Source organism: Oncorhynchus masou, chromosome 8 (genome assembly GCF_036934945.1).
Source record: "Oncorhynchus masou masou isolate Uvic2021 chromosome 8, UVic_Omas_1.1, whole genome shotgun sequence".
NCBI lineage: Eukaryota > Metazoa > Chordata > Actinopteri > Salmoniformes > Salmonidae > Oncorhynchus > Oncorhynchus masou.
The window spans coordinates 8,310,398-8,327,170 of record NC_088219.1 but is presented as its reverse complement, the minus strand read 5'-3'; the positions used below and the strand labels follow the sequence as shown (position 1 = coordinate 8,327,170).

The 16,773-nt window shown below is 48.7% G+C and overlaps 1 pseudogene; it reads right to left on the bottom strand.

Annotated features, from left to right (window-relative positions):
* Nucleotides 1–16,773, bottom strand: part of LOC135543722 (stAR-related lipid transfer protein 13-like) — a 144,930-nt pseudogene that overhangs the window by 8,284 nt on the left and 119,873 nt on the right.

The window sequence follows — 16,773 nt, the reverse complement described above, 5'->3', positions numbered from 1 at the left end:
TATGAGTGTGTGATGGTATAAATGTGTGATGGTATGAGTGTGTGATGGTATGAGTGTGTGATGGTATGAGTGTGTGATGGTATGAGGCGACACACACCTTTTTGCAGGCCAGTTCAGTGTGGTCAGTGGTTGCCCGGGATACCCATCCTTTGCTGTTGTCTCTAGCCTCTTTTAGTAGTCCCTGGACCAGCCCCTCCATGTGTGTGTGGTAAGATCCTTCCTCCTCCTCCTCTTCCTCTTCCTCGTCCTCCTCGTCATGTGTCTTACGCAGCTCGTCCAGAGGGGCGCTAGTAACTCAGCCTCCATGTAGGAGCAGGGACCGGCTTACCATGTCCTGTGGGATCTGAATGGGACAGAACTGGTATGTGTGTGTGTATCAGCAATGAGGTATATTACGAAGGCTGTGTTTACATCGCCAGACACATTCTGATCAATTATCGTCAAATGAGCTGATCTGACTGGTCAAAAGACCAATTAGAAAAATCAAATAAATCTGAATAATTTATTGTTTGGTTGGAATTACTCAACCAAACAGTAGGAATCGGACCGGTTAATTAGGACCAGAACTTGAACAAAGTACAATGTGCTGACATGACACTACCCCCTTGACTTTTAAATGTAATTCACGCTTGAGCCGACATCCACATTGTTTACTGCAAAGGCGATCTCCTCCAACGTCAGGGTAATGACCTTTAACCTTACAGTTAGTTAGTTATCTCAACAGAGATGTTGTTTCTCACCTCAAACAGGTGCTGGCACTCAGTGATCATGTGAGCCAGGCCCTGTGTGGCGGCAAGGTTCTCACTCAGGTCCTTCTGGTCCGGACGGCCTGTGGCATACTTCTTCTGGATCGACCTATAGGAGAGGAGGAGGGGAGGAGTTAGTGACTGAGGGGAGGAGTTAGTGACTGCGGGGAGGAGTTAGTGACTGAGGGGAGGAGTTAGTGACTGAGGGGAGGAGTTAGTGACTGAGGGGAGGAGTTAGTGACTGCGGGGAGGAGTTAGTGACTGCGGGGAGGAGTTAGTGACTGAGGGGAGGAGTTAGTGACTGCGGGGAGGAGTTAGTGACTGAGGGGAGGAGTTAGTGACTGAGGGGAGGAGTTAGTGACTGAGGGGAGGAGTTAGTGACTGCGGGAGGAGTTAGTGACTGAGGGGAGGGGTTAGTGACTGCGGGGAGGAGTTAGTGACTGAGGGGAGGAGTTAGTGACTGCAGGGAGGAGTTAGTGACTGCGGGGAGGAGTTAGTGACTGCGGAGAGGAGTTAGTGACTGCGGGGAGGAGTTAGTGAAATGGTAACAGAGGGGAGCAGGTGGGAGGCCCAAAACTAAACCACATTGTTAATGCAGGTACAGGTCAGTGGATGTTCTGTGTGTGTGTGTGTGTGTGTGTGTGTGTGTGTGTGTGTGTGTGTGTGTGTGTGTGTGTGTGTGTGTGTGTGTGTGTGTGTGTGTGTGTGTGTGTGTGTGTGTGTGTGTGTGTGTGTGTGTGTGTGTGTGTGTACCTGGGGGACAGGTTGTCATTCTTCAGTATGTTGAGGTGGAACAGGGAGGGGCCCAGACACACAGCTAGGTTCATAGGGGTCATCTGGTTCTCCTCTACACAGGAAGTGACATCACGCAGGAAGCAGAGTAGCGTCTGGAGCACTTCCCTGTTCTCGTCTGACATCAGCAAGATGGCCGCCCTCACGGCCTGCAACCTCTGCTCCTTAGGGACATCTACAGAGAGAGAGAGAGAGAGAGAGAGAGAGAGAGAGAGAGACAGAGACAGAGACAGAGAGAGAGACTCAGTGAGCATAGCCTTGCTATTGAGAAAGGCCGCCGTAGGCAGACATGGCTCTCAAGAGAAGACAGGCTATGTGCTCACTACCCACAAAATGAGGTGGAAACTGAGCTGCACTTCCTAACCTCCTGCCCAATGTATGACCATATTAGAGAGACATATTTCCCTCAGATTACACAGATCCACAAAGAATTCGAAAACAAACCCAATTTTGAAAAACTCCCATATCTACTGGTTGAAATTCCACAGTGTGCCATCACAGCAGCAAGATTTGTCAGCTGTTGCCACGAGAAAAGGGCAACCAGTGAAGAACACGCACCATTGTAAATACAACCCATATTTATGCTTATTTATTTTATCTTGTGTCCTTTACCATTTGTACATTGTTAAAACACTGTATATATATAATATGACATTTGTAAAGTCTTTATTGTTTTGAAACTTCTGTATGTGTAATGTTTACTGTTAATTTGTATTGTTTATTTCACTTTATATATTCACTTTATATATTATCTACCTCACTTGCTTTGGCAATGTTAACACATGTTTCCCATGCCAATAAAGCCCTTAAATTGAATTGAATTGAGAGAGAGAGAGAGAGAGAGAGAGAGAGAGAGAGAGAGTGAGAGAAAGAGAGGGAGAGAGAGAGAGAAGAGCAAGAGAGTGGGAGAGAGAGAGAGAGAGAGAGAGAGAGAGAGAGAGAGAGAGAGAGAGAGAAAGAACGAGATGGAGAGAGAGAGGGAGATGCAGAAGAATTAGGAACATACAATGATTTCTGTGTTGCAAAAATGGTGGATGTACTACTCAGTGGTAATTGTTTAGACAATCCTCTAAGAAAACCAATGGTCCCAAACCTCATGTCTCATAATTCCATTCAGAACTGATTGGAGTTTTTACCCTTGTAGGATGATGGACAGAATCAGGGTGACACAATCAGCCAGAGAAAAAACGGGCCAGAGATCAGGAAAATTGTCATGTCAGCTAGGCTACACTAGATTAACACTACTGTCTACCTGTCAGGTTCACTTTCCTGTTGAACTCAGCTACGCTAGATTAAGACTACTGTCTACCTGTCAGACTCACTTTCCTGTTGAACTCAGCTAGGCTACGCTAGATTAAGACTACTGTCTACCGGTCAGGTTCACTTTCCTGTTGAACTCAGCTAGGCTACACTAGATTAACACTACTGTCTACCTGTCAGACTCACTTTCCTGTTGAACTCAGCTAGGCTACGCTAGATTAACACTACTGTCTACCTGTCAGACTCACTTTCCTGTTGAACTCAGCTAGGCTACACTAGATTAACACTACTGTCTACCTGTCAGACTCACTTTCCTGTTGAACTCAGCTAGGCTACACTAGATTAACACTACTGTCTACCTGTCAGACTCACTTTCCTGTTGAACTCAGCTAGGCTACGCTAGATTAACACTACTGTCTACCTGTCAGACTCACTTTCCTGTTGAACTCAGCTAGGCTACACTAGATTAACACTACTGTCTACCTGTCAGACTCACTTTCCTGTTGAACTCAGCTAGCCTACACTAGATTAAGACTACTGTCTACCTGTCAGACTCACTTTCCTGTTGAACTCAGCTAGCCTACACTAGATTAACACTACTGTCTACCTGTCAGGTTCACTTTCCTGTTGAACTCAGCTAGGCTACGCTAGATTAAGACTACTGTCTACCTGTCAGACTCACTTTCCTGTTGAACTCAGCTAGGCTATGCTAGATTAAGACTACTGTCTACCTGTCAGACTCACTTTCCTGTTGAACTCAGCTAGGCTACGCTAGATTAAGACTACTGTCTACCTGTCAGACTCACTTTCCTGTTGAACTCAGCTAGGCTACACTAGATTAACACTACTGTCTACCTGTCAGGTTCACTTTCCTGTTGAACTCGTCAGCTTTCTTCTTGAATCCGCAAGACGTAAAACTATATTTAGGTAAAATGCATATTGAGACGTGACATGTAACATTTTCCTATTTTAGTATACGCTTTTCCTATTCATTCCTGTTTCTCTGTGAAATGTCAACAGAGCACACTGAGTACACCAAGCTTTTGATTTTCACACACTTTTACATTTCATTCAGCTCGCCTAATTTAGCTTTTTACGACCCACAGGAACAAATCAAGGATATTTGAGCTGAAAGTAGAAAAGTTCTGGATTAAGGGGTGTTTAAAAATATATAAATATATTTAACATTTAATTAACTAAGTCAGTTAAGAAATAAATCTTATTTACAATGACAGCCTACCTAGGAACTGTGGGATAACTGCCTTATTCAGGAGTAGAATGACAGAGTTTTACCTTGTCAGCTCTGGGATTCGATCTAGCAAACCTTTCGGTTACTAGTCCAACGCTCTAACCAATAGGCTACCTGGCACCTCTACACTCTAACCACTAGGCTACCTGCCACCTCTACGCTCTAACCAATAGGCTACCTGGCACCTCTACACTCTAACCACTAGGCTACCTGCCACCTCTACACTCTAACCACTAGGCTACCCTGCCGCCTCTACACTCTAACCACTAGGCTACCCTGCCGCCTCTACACTCTAACCACTAGGCTACCTGCCACCTCTACACTCTAACCACTAGGCTACCTGCCACCTCTACACTCTAACCACTAGGCTACCTGGCACCTCTACACTCTAACCACTAGGCTACCTGCCACCTCTACACTCTAACCACTAGGCTACCTGCCGCCTCTACACTCTAACCACTAGGCTACCTGCCACCTCTACACTCTAACCACTAGGCTACCTGCCGCCTCTACACTCTAACCACTAGGCTACCTGGCACCTCTACACTCTAACCACTAGGCTACCTGCCTCCTCTACATTCTAACCACTAAGCTACCTGCCACCCTACACTCTAACCACTAGGCTACCCTGCTGCCTCTTCACTCTAACCACTAGGCTACCCTGCCGCCTCTACACTCTAACCACTAGGCTACCCTGCCGCCTCTACACTCTAACCACTAGGCTACCTGCCACCTCTACACTCTAACCACTAGGCTACCCTGTCGCCTCTACACTCTAACCATTAGGCTACATGCCACCTCTACACTCTAACCACTAGGCTACCTGCCGCCTCTACACTCTAACCACACACCTGCCGCCTCTACACTCTAACCACTAGGCTACCTGCCACCTCTACACTCTAACCACTAGGCTACCCTGTCGCCTCTACACTCTAACCACTAGGCTACCTGCCACCTCTACACTCTAACCACTAGGCTACCTGCCGCCTCTACACTCTAACCAAACACCTGCCGCCTCTACACTCTAACCACTAGGCTACCTGCCGGCCCTACACTCTAACCACTAGGCTACCTGCCGCCTCTACACTCTAACCACTAAGCTACCTGCCGCCCCTACACTCTAACCACAAACCTGCCGCCTCTACACTCTAACCACACACCTGCCGCCTCTACACTCTAACCACACACCTGCCGCCCCTGTGCATGCTTCCATGAGTGTGTTCTTACACTGGTAGATGTGTAGGAAGGTCTCTCCCAGCTTGCTGGTCAGTAGAGGTTCAGGAAGGTCTCTGAAGAACTGTTTAACCATGTCTGCTACGTCGTACGCTGACTGGTCCTCGTAACACACACTGTCAGGACTGGTCTCACACTCCTGTCTCAACGCCTGGATACGAGACTTCACACCAGATTTACGGAACAGACCCACCTAGGAGAGGGAGAAGGGGAGAGAGAGCAATGAGGGGAGAGAGGGAGAGAGGGAGAGTGGGAGAGAGGGAGAGATGAGTAGAGGAAAAGGGGGGGAGAATGGGAGAGGGAGAGAGGGAGAGTGGGAGAGAGGGAGAATGGGAGAGAGGAGTAGAGGAAAAGGGGGGAGAATGGGAGAGGGCGAGAGGGAGAGTGGGAGAAAGGGAGAATGGGAGAGAGGAGTAGAGGAAAAGTGGAGTAGTGGCAGAGAGGGAGAGAGGGAGAGATAAGTAGAGAGGGAGAGGAGTAGAGGGAGAGAAGAAGAGGAGTAGAGAGAGAGAGGGAGAGAGGAGTAGAGGGAGAGGAGGAGAGAGGGAGAGATGAGTAGAGGGAGAGAAGGAGAGGAGTAGAGGGAGAGAGGGAGATGAGTAGAGGTAGAGAAGGAGAGGAGTAGAGGGAGAGAGGGTGAGATGAGTAGAGGGAGAGAAGGAGAGAAGGAGAGGAGTAGAGAGGGAAAGAGGGAGAGATGAGTAGAAGGAGAGAAGGAGAGAGGGAGAGATGAGTAGAGGGAGAAGGAGAGAGGGAGAGAGGGAGAGATGAGTAGAGGAGAGAAGGAGAGAGAAGGAGAGAGGGAGAGATGAGTAGAGGGAGAGAAGGAGAGAGGGAGAGATGAGAGAGGGAGAGATGAGTAGAAGGAGAGAGGGAGAGATGAGTAGAGGGAGAGAAGAAGAGAAGTAGAGGGAGAGAAGGAGAGAGAAGGAGAGAGGGAGAGATGAGTAGATGGAGAGAAGGAGAGAGAAGGAGAGATGGAGAGAGGGAGAGGAGTAGAGGGAGAGAGGGAGAGAGGAGTAGAGGGAGAGAAGAAGAGAAGTAGAGGGAGAGAGGGAGAGATGAGTAGAGGGAGAGAAGGAGAGAGGGAGAGAGGGAGAGATGAGTAGAGGGAGAGAAGGAGAGAGAAGGAGAGAGGGAGAGATGAGTAGAAGGAGAGAAGGAGAGAGGGAGAGAGGGAGAGATGAGTAGAGGGAGAGAAGGAGAGAGGGAGAGAGGGAGAGAGGGAGAGAGGGAGAGATGAGTAGAGGGAGAGAAGGAGAGAGGGAGAGAGGGAGAGATGAGTAGAAGGAGAGAGGGAGAGATGAGTAGAGGGAGAGAAGAAGAGAAGTAGAGAAGTAGAGGGAGAGAAGGAGAGAGGAGTAGAGGGAGAGAAGGAGAGAGAAGGAGAGAGGGAGAGATGAGTAGAGGGAGAGAAGGAGAGAGAAGGAGAGATGGAGAGAAGGAGAGGAGTAGAGGGAGAGAGGGAGAGAGGAGTAGAGGGAGAGAAGAAGAGAAGTAGAGGGAGAGAAGGAGAGATGAGTAGAGGGAGAGAAGGAGAGAGGGTGTGAGGGAGAGAGGGAGAGAGGAGTAGAGGGAGAGAAGAAGAGAAGTAGAGGGAGAGAAGGAGAGAGGAGTAGAGGGAGAGAAGGAGAGAGGGTGTGAGGGAGAGAGGGAGAGGAGTAGAAGGAGAGAAGGAGAGAGGGAGATAGGGAGAGAGGGAGAGATGAGTAGAGGGAGAGAAGGAGAGAGAAGGAGAGAGGGAGAGATGAGTAGAGGGAGAGAAGGAGAGAAGGAGAGAGGGTGTGAGGGAGAGAGGGAGAGAGTTACACTACTGTCTCAATGCCAGTATACGAGACTTCACACCTTCACAACTCGGTCTTCGTGCGGTGGAGGAGATCTCGTGGGCAATACTCAACCTTGTCTCAGGGTAGTAACTTGATGGTCTGTTGATATCCCTCTAGTGGTGTGGGGGCTGTGCTTTGGCAAAGTGGGTAGGGTTATTTTCTGCCTGTTTGGCCCTGTCCCGGGTGTCCGGGAGTATTGTCGGACGGGGCCACAGTGTGCCTCGACCCCCCCCCCCCCCCCCGCCTCAGTCTCCAGGATCTATGCTGCAATAGTCTATGGTGTAATTCTCCTGTCCTATCTGGTGTCCTGTGTGGATGTAAGTATGCTCCCTCTAATTCACTCTCACATCTTGAAGAACAATCTGGCCTTAATGGCCATGTTCTGTTATAATCTCCACACGGCACAGCCAGAAGAAGACTGGCCACCCTCAGAGCCTGGTTCCTCTCTAGGTTTTGGCCTTTCTAGGGAGTTTTTCCTAGCCACTGTGCTTCTACACCTGCATTGCTTGCTGTTTGGGGTTTTAGGCTGGGTTTCTGTACAGCACTTTGAGATATCAGCTGATTTAAGAAGGGCTTTATAAATAAATTTGATTGACTTATGCAACTGTTTGAGTGTGTGTGTGTGTGTGTGTGTGTGTGTGTGTGTGTGTGTGTGTGTGTGTGTGTGTGTGTGTGTGTGTGTGTGTGTGTGTGTGTATGCGCGTGTGTGTGTATGCGTGTGTGTATGCGTGTGTGTATGCGTGTGTGTAAGTGTGTGTATGCGCGCGTGTGCGCGTGTATGCGCGCGTGTGCGCGTGTGCGCTCGTGCGTGCGTGCGTGTGTGTGTGTGTGTGTGTGTGTATGCGCGTGTGTGTGTGTGTGTGTGTGTGTGTGTGTGTGTGTGTGTGTGTGCGTGTGCGTGTGCGTGTATGCGTGTGTGTGTGTGTGTGTGTGTGTGTGTGTGTGTGTGTGTGTGTGTGTGTGTGTGTGTGTGTGTGTGTGTGTGTGTGCGTGCGTGCGTGCGTGTGTGCGTGTGTGTTTGTGTGTGTGTGTGTATATACCTGGTCAAGACAGTGTATCCTGAGATGTCTCAGGGCCTGCTGTAGACAGAGAGGTAGAGGGTAACCACAGCGCTGTGTGTGAACGATGAGAGGAACACCAAACACACTTCTCTCCTTGTAGTCAGGGACCTTCAAACGCTTCATAAACTTAGGGACAGACCTGGGCAATGGAGAGAGAATGTAGAGGAGGTGAGCGTGTGTGTGTGTGTGTGTGTGTGTGTGTGTGTGTGTGTGTGTGTGTGTGTGTGTGTGTGTGTGTGTGTGTGTGTGTGTGTGTGTGTGTGTGTGCAGTGTGTGCGTGTGTGTGTGTGTGTGTACACCTACCAGGTCCAGCCGTGTTTGTTAGACATTGAGTAATTCTCCATGATGGCTGTGAGTCGGAGCAGAGAGAACTTCTGGAGCAGGCTGAGCTGGCCTGCTGATTGGCTACTGATCTGCAGCGCGGAGCCTGATTGGCGCAGATTTTCAGAGAGACGGAAGCTCGGCCACCTCAGACTGGAGGGAGGAAGGGAGGGAGGGGGGAGAGAGAGAAATTAAAGACAAAAGACTCAGAGAGACTGACCCAGAGAGACTGACCAGTATACATAAAAGTTACATTCGAGACACAGACACTCACCGTGGTCTGGTAAGGGAAGCTCCTACTCCAGAGTCTCTCCTCTCTCTGGTCCCTGTAGACTCTATGTCAATCAGGGAGACCCCGTCTCTCTCTCCCTCACTGGGCATGGTCCTCCCCTCTCCCTCCCCTCACTGGGCGTGGTCCTCCCCTCTCCCTCCCCCTCACTGGGCGTGGTCCTCTCCCTCCCTCCCCCTCCCCTCATCTTCACCCCTCTTTCCCTCCCCTGCCTCCCCCTCCTCCCCCACCCCACCCTCCGTCAGCATGCTGCGACTCCAGTGGTCTACGATCTGCTGCAGGCCGCTGACGTGACTGATGATGTCATCCAGGTGGGGGAACAGGTGATCGTCTCGGTCCACATCCAGCAGGTCACCTGTGGACGCGTACAGGTGAGACCCGGGGACGTTGTCATACACACTCACCCTGCTGCCCCGCGGAGCTCCAGGACAGGGAGGCTTCTTGGACAGAGCCGTACCCGTCCAGAGGGAGCCTTTGCTGGGGTGGAGTGGGGAGGGAGAAGAGGTCTGGTGCTGGTGGTTGGTGGCTGTGGCTAGACTCTCTATGGACAGGGCTTTGGGGAAGGTGCCTGGTTTGTGGTTCTTGGGGATGTGGACCAGCAGGTCCTCATAGGAGCGGAAGTGGTTCCTGCTGAACGGGCTCTGTTGTGCTTCAGTCCTCCGAACATGGGGGGCGCCAGAGAGAAGCTCCATGTCTTCCAGATACATACTTCCTCTTTTAGGCTTGGAGACAGACTCCTTCACACAGGGACGCATGGAACTCACACCGCTCGTCACCGATCGGCCCTTGCTGTCACTACCGAGGGCGAAGGGGAACGAGTTGTCATCTGATTGGTGGGGAGGATGAGGACTGTCCTCTGATTGATTGATGGGAACACAGTGGAGCATCTGTAATGCCTGGGGCTCCTCCCCATGTAGGACCGGCCCACTGATGACGAGCGGCGCCCGCCCACTTCCTGACTTCCTCTTGGAGGACGGCCCCCAGGTACGCATCATCTCCATGCGACGCAGGAAGGCCTTTGCCGGACTCCGCCCACCCTGGCCGTGACGGCTGCTTTTGATTGGTAGAGAGTTGTAGTGGGACAGGTCCCTTGGGGGCTGGAAATAGAGAATACATAAATAGACGCAACCAGAGGAACAAAAACTCAGACTACATTTACTCCACACTTTGCATTTACCCCCGTTTTTACACTGCTGCTACTTGCTGTTTATTATCTATGCATAGTCACTATACCCCTACATACATGTACATATTATATCGTTTACCTCAACACACGCACATTGGCTTTGTCCCGGTAACTCTTGGATACAGTGCATTCAGAAAGTATTCAGGCCTGTTGACTTTATTCAGGCCTTATTCTAAAATGGATTCAATGTTTTTTTTCCTCATTAATCTACACACACATGGGGGGAACTTTGTTACTTTGTTGAAGCACCTTTGACAGCGATTACAGCCTCGAGTCTTCTTGGGTATGACGCTACAAGCTTGGCACACCTGTATTCGGGAAGTTTCTCGCCTTATTCTCTGCAGATCCTCTCAAGCTCTGTCAGGTTGGATGGGAGTATTGCTGCTCAGCTATTTTCAGGTCTCTCCAGAGATGTTTGATTGGGTTCAAGTCCGGGCTCTGGCTGGGCAACTCAAGGACATTCAGAGTCTCCCAGTCCCTGCTGCTTTAAAACATCCCCACAGCATGATGCGGCCCCACCATGCTTCACCGTAGGGATGGTGCCAGGTTTCCTCCAGACATGATGCTGCCACCACCATGCTTCACTGTAGGGATGGTGCCAGGTTTCCTCCAGACGTGACCCCTGGCATTCAGCCCAAAGAGTTCAATCTTGATTATATCAGACCAGTGAATCTTGTTTCTCATGGTCAGAGTCCATTAGGTGCTTTTTAACAAACTCCAAGTGGGCTGTCGTGCATTTTACTGAGGAGTGGCTTCTGTCTTGCCACTCTACCATATAGGCCTGATTGCTGGAGTGCTGCACTGATGGTTATCCTTCTGGAAGGTTCTCCCACCTCCACAAAGGAACTGTGGAGCTCAGTCAGAGTGACCATCAGGTTCTGTGTCACCTCCTTGACCAAGGCCCTTCTCCCCAATTATGGAGTTTGGCCGGGCGGCCAGCTCTCGGAAGAGTCTTGGTGGTTCCAAACTTCTTCCATTTAAGAATGATGGAGGCCACTGTGTTCTTGGGGATCTTCAATGCTGCAGAAATATTTTGGTACCCTTCCCCAGAGCTGTGCCTCGTCACAATCCTGTCTCGGAGCTCCTGAGACAATTCCTTTGATCTCATGGCTTGGTTTTTGCTCTGACATCCACTGTCAACTGTGGCACCTTATATAGGCTGGTGTGTGCCTTGTGTGTAGATTTGCTGATCGCAAATCAGAACTCCACAGCAACGTTTCTCCCTCTTTCCCTGACCTGAGATCAGTGATGCCAGAGCTGAGACAGTGTCGGCTCACATCCACACACTGCTGACAGATCACTTCCAGGAAGCCGAACAGAGAACTTCCAGGAAGCTAACAGAGAACTACCAGGAAGCAGAACAGAGAACTACCAGGAAGCAGAACAGAGAACTACCAGGAAGCAGAACAGAGAACTACCAGGAAGCAGAACAGAGAACTACCAGGAAGCAGAACAGAGAACTACCAGGAAGCAGAACAGAGAACTACCAGGAAGCAGAACAGAGAACTTCCAGGAAGCAGAACAGAGAACTACCAGGAAGCAGAACAGAGAACTACCAGGAAGCAGAACAGAGAACTACCAGGAAGCTAACAGATCACTTCCAGGAAGCTAACAGATCACTTCCAGGAAGCTAACAGATCACTTCCAGGAAGCTAACAGAGAACTACCAGGAAGCAGAACAGAGAACTACCAGGAAGCAGAACAGAGAACTACCAGGAAGCAGAACAGAGAACTTCCAGGAAGCCGAACAGAGAACTTCCAGGAAGCACCACTGAACGCTAAACAAGTAGCCAGAGCAACACACACAGACAGCGAGCTCTCAAAGGTCTTCAAATACATCATGGAGGGTTGGCCTTGAAGAAAAGTTGAAATCATTCTACACACAGAGGAGAGCTGTCAGTGGAACAAGGTTGTGTCTACCGGGACACCTAGAGTAATATTTCCAACAAAACTGTGAAGGGCAGCGCTAAAATAAATTCTCACGGGACATCAGGGTATTGTGGAAATGGAAGCACTGGCAAATAGTGTCCCAAACCCTTTACAGAGAAGTGGAGACGATCATAATGGAGTGGATCAGAAAACACAATGACAGGTCCCGTTGCATCCTGGGAGTTCCCTGGTGAGTGTTGGAAAGGTTTACACAGACTTTGTAGGCCCATTTCAAAACAACATGTGTATGATAGCGGTTGACTCACACTCTAAATAGTTAGAAGTGTTCAGAACGTCACAAATCACTTCTCAGGGGCTCCTGAGTGGTGCAGTGGTCTAAGTTACTGCATCTCAGTGTCAGAGGAGTCACTACAGACCCCAGTTCCATTCCAGGCTGTATCACAGCGGTCTAAGGCACTGCATCTCAGTGTCAGAGGAGTCACTACAGACCCCGGTTCCATTCCAGGCTGTATCACAGTGGTCTAAGGAACTGCATCTCAGTGTCAGAGGAGTCACTACAGACCCGGTTCCATTCCAGGCTGTATCACAGCGGTCTAAGGCACTGCATCTCAGTGTCAGAGGAGTCACTACAGACCCCGGTTCCATTCCAGGCTGTATCACAGCGGTCTAAGGCAAGGCATCCTCTGGATAAGAGCGTCTGCCAAATGACTTAAATGTAAATGTAAATGCATCCCAGTGTTAGAGGCGTCACTACAGACACCCTGGTTCGATTCCAGACTGTATCACAGCGGTCTAAGGCAAGGCATCTCAGTGTTAGAGGCGTCACTACAGACCACGGTTCCATTCCAGGCTGTATCACAACCGGCCTAGATCGGGAGTCCGATAGGGCGGTGCACAATTGGTTCAGCATCGTCTGGGTTTGGCCGATGTAGGCCGTCATTGTAAATAAGATTTGTTCTTAAACAACTTTCCTAGTTAAATAAAGGTAACATAAAGGTTAAATAAAGGTTAAATAAAGGTTGAATAAAGGTTAAATAAAGGTTAAATAAAGATTGAATGAAGGTTAAATAAACATAGACAATACATGGTACCAGACTGAGAAGGTTGTTCTCATCATGCAGTTTGTCTGAGCAAATCGTGTTGGACAATGTTAAAATCAATTCCAGACATTTGTGAGCCAGAGCAGAATTCTGCACTCCACCACCGCGCCTGGACACCCAGATTCAAACTGGCTGGTAGAGAGGTATGTTCAGATAGCTGGTAGAGAGGTATGTTCAGGCTGGTAGAGAGGTATGTTAGATGGCTGGTAGAGAGGTATGTTAGATGGTAGAGAGGTCAGTTCAGATGGCTGGTAGAGAGGTATGTTAGATGGTAGAGAGGTCAGTTCAGATGGCTGGTAGAGAGGTATGTTAGATGGTAGAGAGGTCAGTTCAGATGGCTGGTAGAGAGGTATGTTAGATGGTAGAGAGGTCAGTTCAAACTGGCTGGTAGAGAGGTCAGTTCAGATGGCTGGTAGAGAGGTATGTTAGATGGTAGAGAGGTCAGTTCAAACTGGCTGGTAGAGAGGTATGTTAGATGGCTGGTAGAGAGGTATGTTCAGGCTGGTAGAGAGGTCAGTTCAGATGGCTGGTAGAGAGGTATGTTCAGATGGCTGGTAGAGAGGTCAGTTCAGATGGCTGGTAGAGAGGTATGTTAGATGGTAGAGAGGTCAGTTCAAACTGGCTGGTAGAGAGGTATGTTCAGATGGCTGGTAGAGAGGTCAGTTCAGATGGCTGGTAGAGAGGTATGTTAGATGGCTGGTAGAGAGGTCAGTTCAGATGGCTGGTAGAGAGGTATGTTAGATGGCTGGTAGAGAGGTATGTTCAGATGGCTGGTAGAGAGGTATGTTAGATGGCTGGTAGAGAGGTATGTTAGATGGCTGGTAGAGAGGTATGTTCAGATGGCTGGTAGAGAGGTATGTTAGATGGCTGGTAGAGAGGTATGTTAGATGGCTGGTAGAGAGGTATGTTAGATGGCTGGTAGAGAGGTATGTTCAGATGGCTGGTAGAGAGGTATGTTAGATGGCTGGTAGAGAGGTATGTTAGATGGCTGGTAGAGAGGTCAGTTCAGATGGCTGGTAGAGAGGTATGTTAGATGGCTGGTAGAGAGGTATGTTCAGATGGCTGGTAGAGAGGTATGTTAGATGGCTGGTAGAGAGGTATGTTCAGATGGCTGGTAGAGAGGTATGTTAGATGGCTGGTAGAGAGGTATGTTCAGATGGCTGGTAGAGAGGTATGTTCAGATGGCTGGTAGAGAGGTATGTTCAGATGGCTGGTAGAGAGGTATGTTCAGATGGCTGGTAGAGAGGTATGTTAGATGGCTGGTAGAGAGGTATGTTCAGACTGGCTGGTAGAGAGGTCAGTTCAGATGGCTGGTAGAGAGGTATGTTAGATGGCTGGTAGAGAGGTATGTTAGATGGCTGGTAGAGAGGTATGTTAGATGGCTGGTAGAGAGGTCAGTTCAGATGGCTGGTAGAGAGGTATGTTAGATGGCTGGTAGAGAGGTATGTTCAGATGGCTGGTAGAGAGGTATGTTAGATGGCTGGTAGAGAGGTATGTTCAGATGGCTGGTAGAGAGGTATGTTAGATGGCTGGTAGAGAGGTATGTTAGATGGCTGGTAGAGAGGTATGTTCAGATGGCTGGTAGAGAGGTATGTTAGATGGCTGGTAGAGAGGTATGTTAGATGGCTGGTAGAGAGGTATGTTCAGATGGCTGGTAGAGAGGTATGTTAGATGGCTGGTAGAGAGGTATGTTAGATGGCTGGTAGAGAGGTCAGTTCAGATGGCTGGTAGAGAGGTCAGTTCAGATGGCTGGTAGAGAGGTATGTTAGATGGCTGGTAGAGAGGTATGTTAGATGGCTGGTAGAGAGGTATGTTAGATGGCCGGTAGAGAGGTCAGTTCAGATGGCTGGTAGAGAGGTATGTTAGATGGCTGGTAGAGAGGTATGTTAGATGGCTGGTAGAGAGGTATGTTAGATGGCTGGTAGAGAGGTCAGTTCAGATGGCTGGTAGAGAGGTATGTTAGATGGCTGGTAGAGAGGTCAGTTCAGATGGCTGGTAGAGAGGTCAGTTCAGATGGCTGGTAGAGAGGTATGTTAGATGGCTGGTAGAGAGGTATGTTCAGATGGCTGGTAGAGAGGTATGTTCAGATGGCTGGTAGAGAGGTATGTTAGATGGCTGGTAGAGAGGTCAGTTCAGATGGCTGGTAGAGAGGTCAGTTCAGATGGCTGGTAGAGAGGTATGTTAGATGGCTGGTAGAGAGGTATGTTCAGATGGCTGGTAGAGAGGTATGTTAGATGGCTGGTAGAGAGGTCAGTTCAGATGGCTGGTAGAGAGGTATGTTAGATGGCTGGTAGAGAGGTATGTTCAGATGGCTGGTAGAGAGGTATGTTAGATGGCTGGTAGAGAGGTCAGTTCAGATGGCTGGTAGAGAGGTATGTTCAGGCTGGTAGAGAGGTCAGTTCAGATGGCTGGTAGAGAGGTATGTTCAGACATAAAAAATGTCATGAAGAAAGCTTTGGATTGTCACACAACAGACAGGGCCAGTATCGCACTGACACAGCTGACATGAGTGACGATCAGGGGTGAACGTGGGACAAAACACTGGGGCACAATGACACTGTAACAGGTGAGAGAAGAACATTGAAGCTCAGACATGAAACAGTCTGGCTTGTGCCATTCCCTCTCACAGGGTCTTCAGACCATTACAGCCCTTAAAGACGTTTAAATTCAGTGGTTTTAAGTTCTACTTTACTTTCATTTACTTTATAGTATTATACAGTATACAGATTACTGCATTGTTGGGAAAATAACTACTTTTCACTGAACTTGTGTACAGCACAATAAAAATGTAGACACTTGAAGAGACAGAACTGTTGTAATGTGAAAAAGACAGTAGTGCAAATTAAACACATGATGTCAGTGTTCATTTTGTGATGTGACATATTGAAATGTTTTACTCGTTTAAAAGATACGTAACTCTTTGAGTTGCTTACAGTACAAGCGTTTACTGGGGATCATTCAGTGTTGTACCTCAGACTTAAAAAAGGTGGATGATGTATTGTTTTGACCTAAATAACTTTATTAACAATGACCATTCATTTACATTGACATGTTAGTCATTTAGCAGACTCTCTCTCATCCAGAGTCCCTTATTGTAGTGCATTCTTCTTGAGATAGCTCGTTGAGACAACCACCTATCACAGCCAAGAGACCAGAGGCAGCAAAGAGTTTGGGTTAGGATGTAGCGTCTGAGCATAGCCTGAAGGTAGGTAGAGACGGTTCCTCTTGTTGCTCTGTGAGGTAAACACCACGGTCTTGTGGTGGACGGCAGCTTCGACAGGAAGCCAGCTGAGTGTACGGAGGAGCAGGGTGACATGGGAAGGTTGAAAACCAGACGGGAGCTGTCCAACGTGACGGAGGAGGTCTTGGACCGGGCTAGACTTCTCCGGGAGGAAGAGCGGCTCGTTGCCGTACCAGGGTCAGGTCAAAGTGCATTATGGGAATGCATATGTCAATTCATTCTGTTATTAATCTTGACGCAAAAACAAAATGGCTGCGTCTTGCCTCTTAAGGATCCGGCCCTTTTTTCAATGTTCTCCTAAAATGACAAATCCCAATCGAACTGCCTGTAACTCGGGCCCTAAAGCAAGGATATGCATATTGTTTGGTACCATTTGAAAGGAAACACTTTGAAGTTTGTGGAAATGTGAAATGAATGTAGGAGAATATAACACATTAGATCTGGTAAAAGATAATACAAAGAAAGAAAAAAAACCTTTCTTTTCTATTTTTTTTGTAACATATTTGAAATGCAAGAGAAAGGCCATGATGTATTATTCCAGCTCAGGTGTAATTTAGATGTTGGCCACTAGATGGCAGC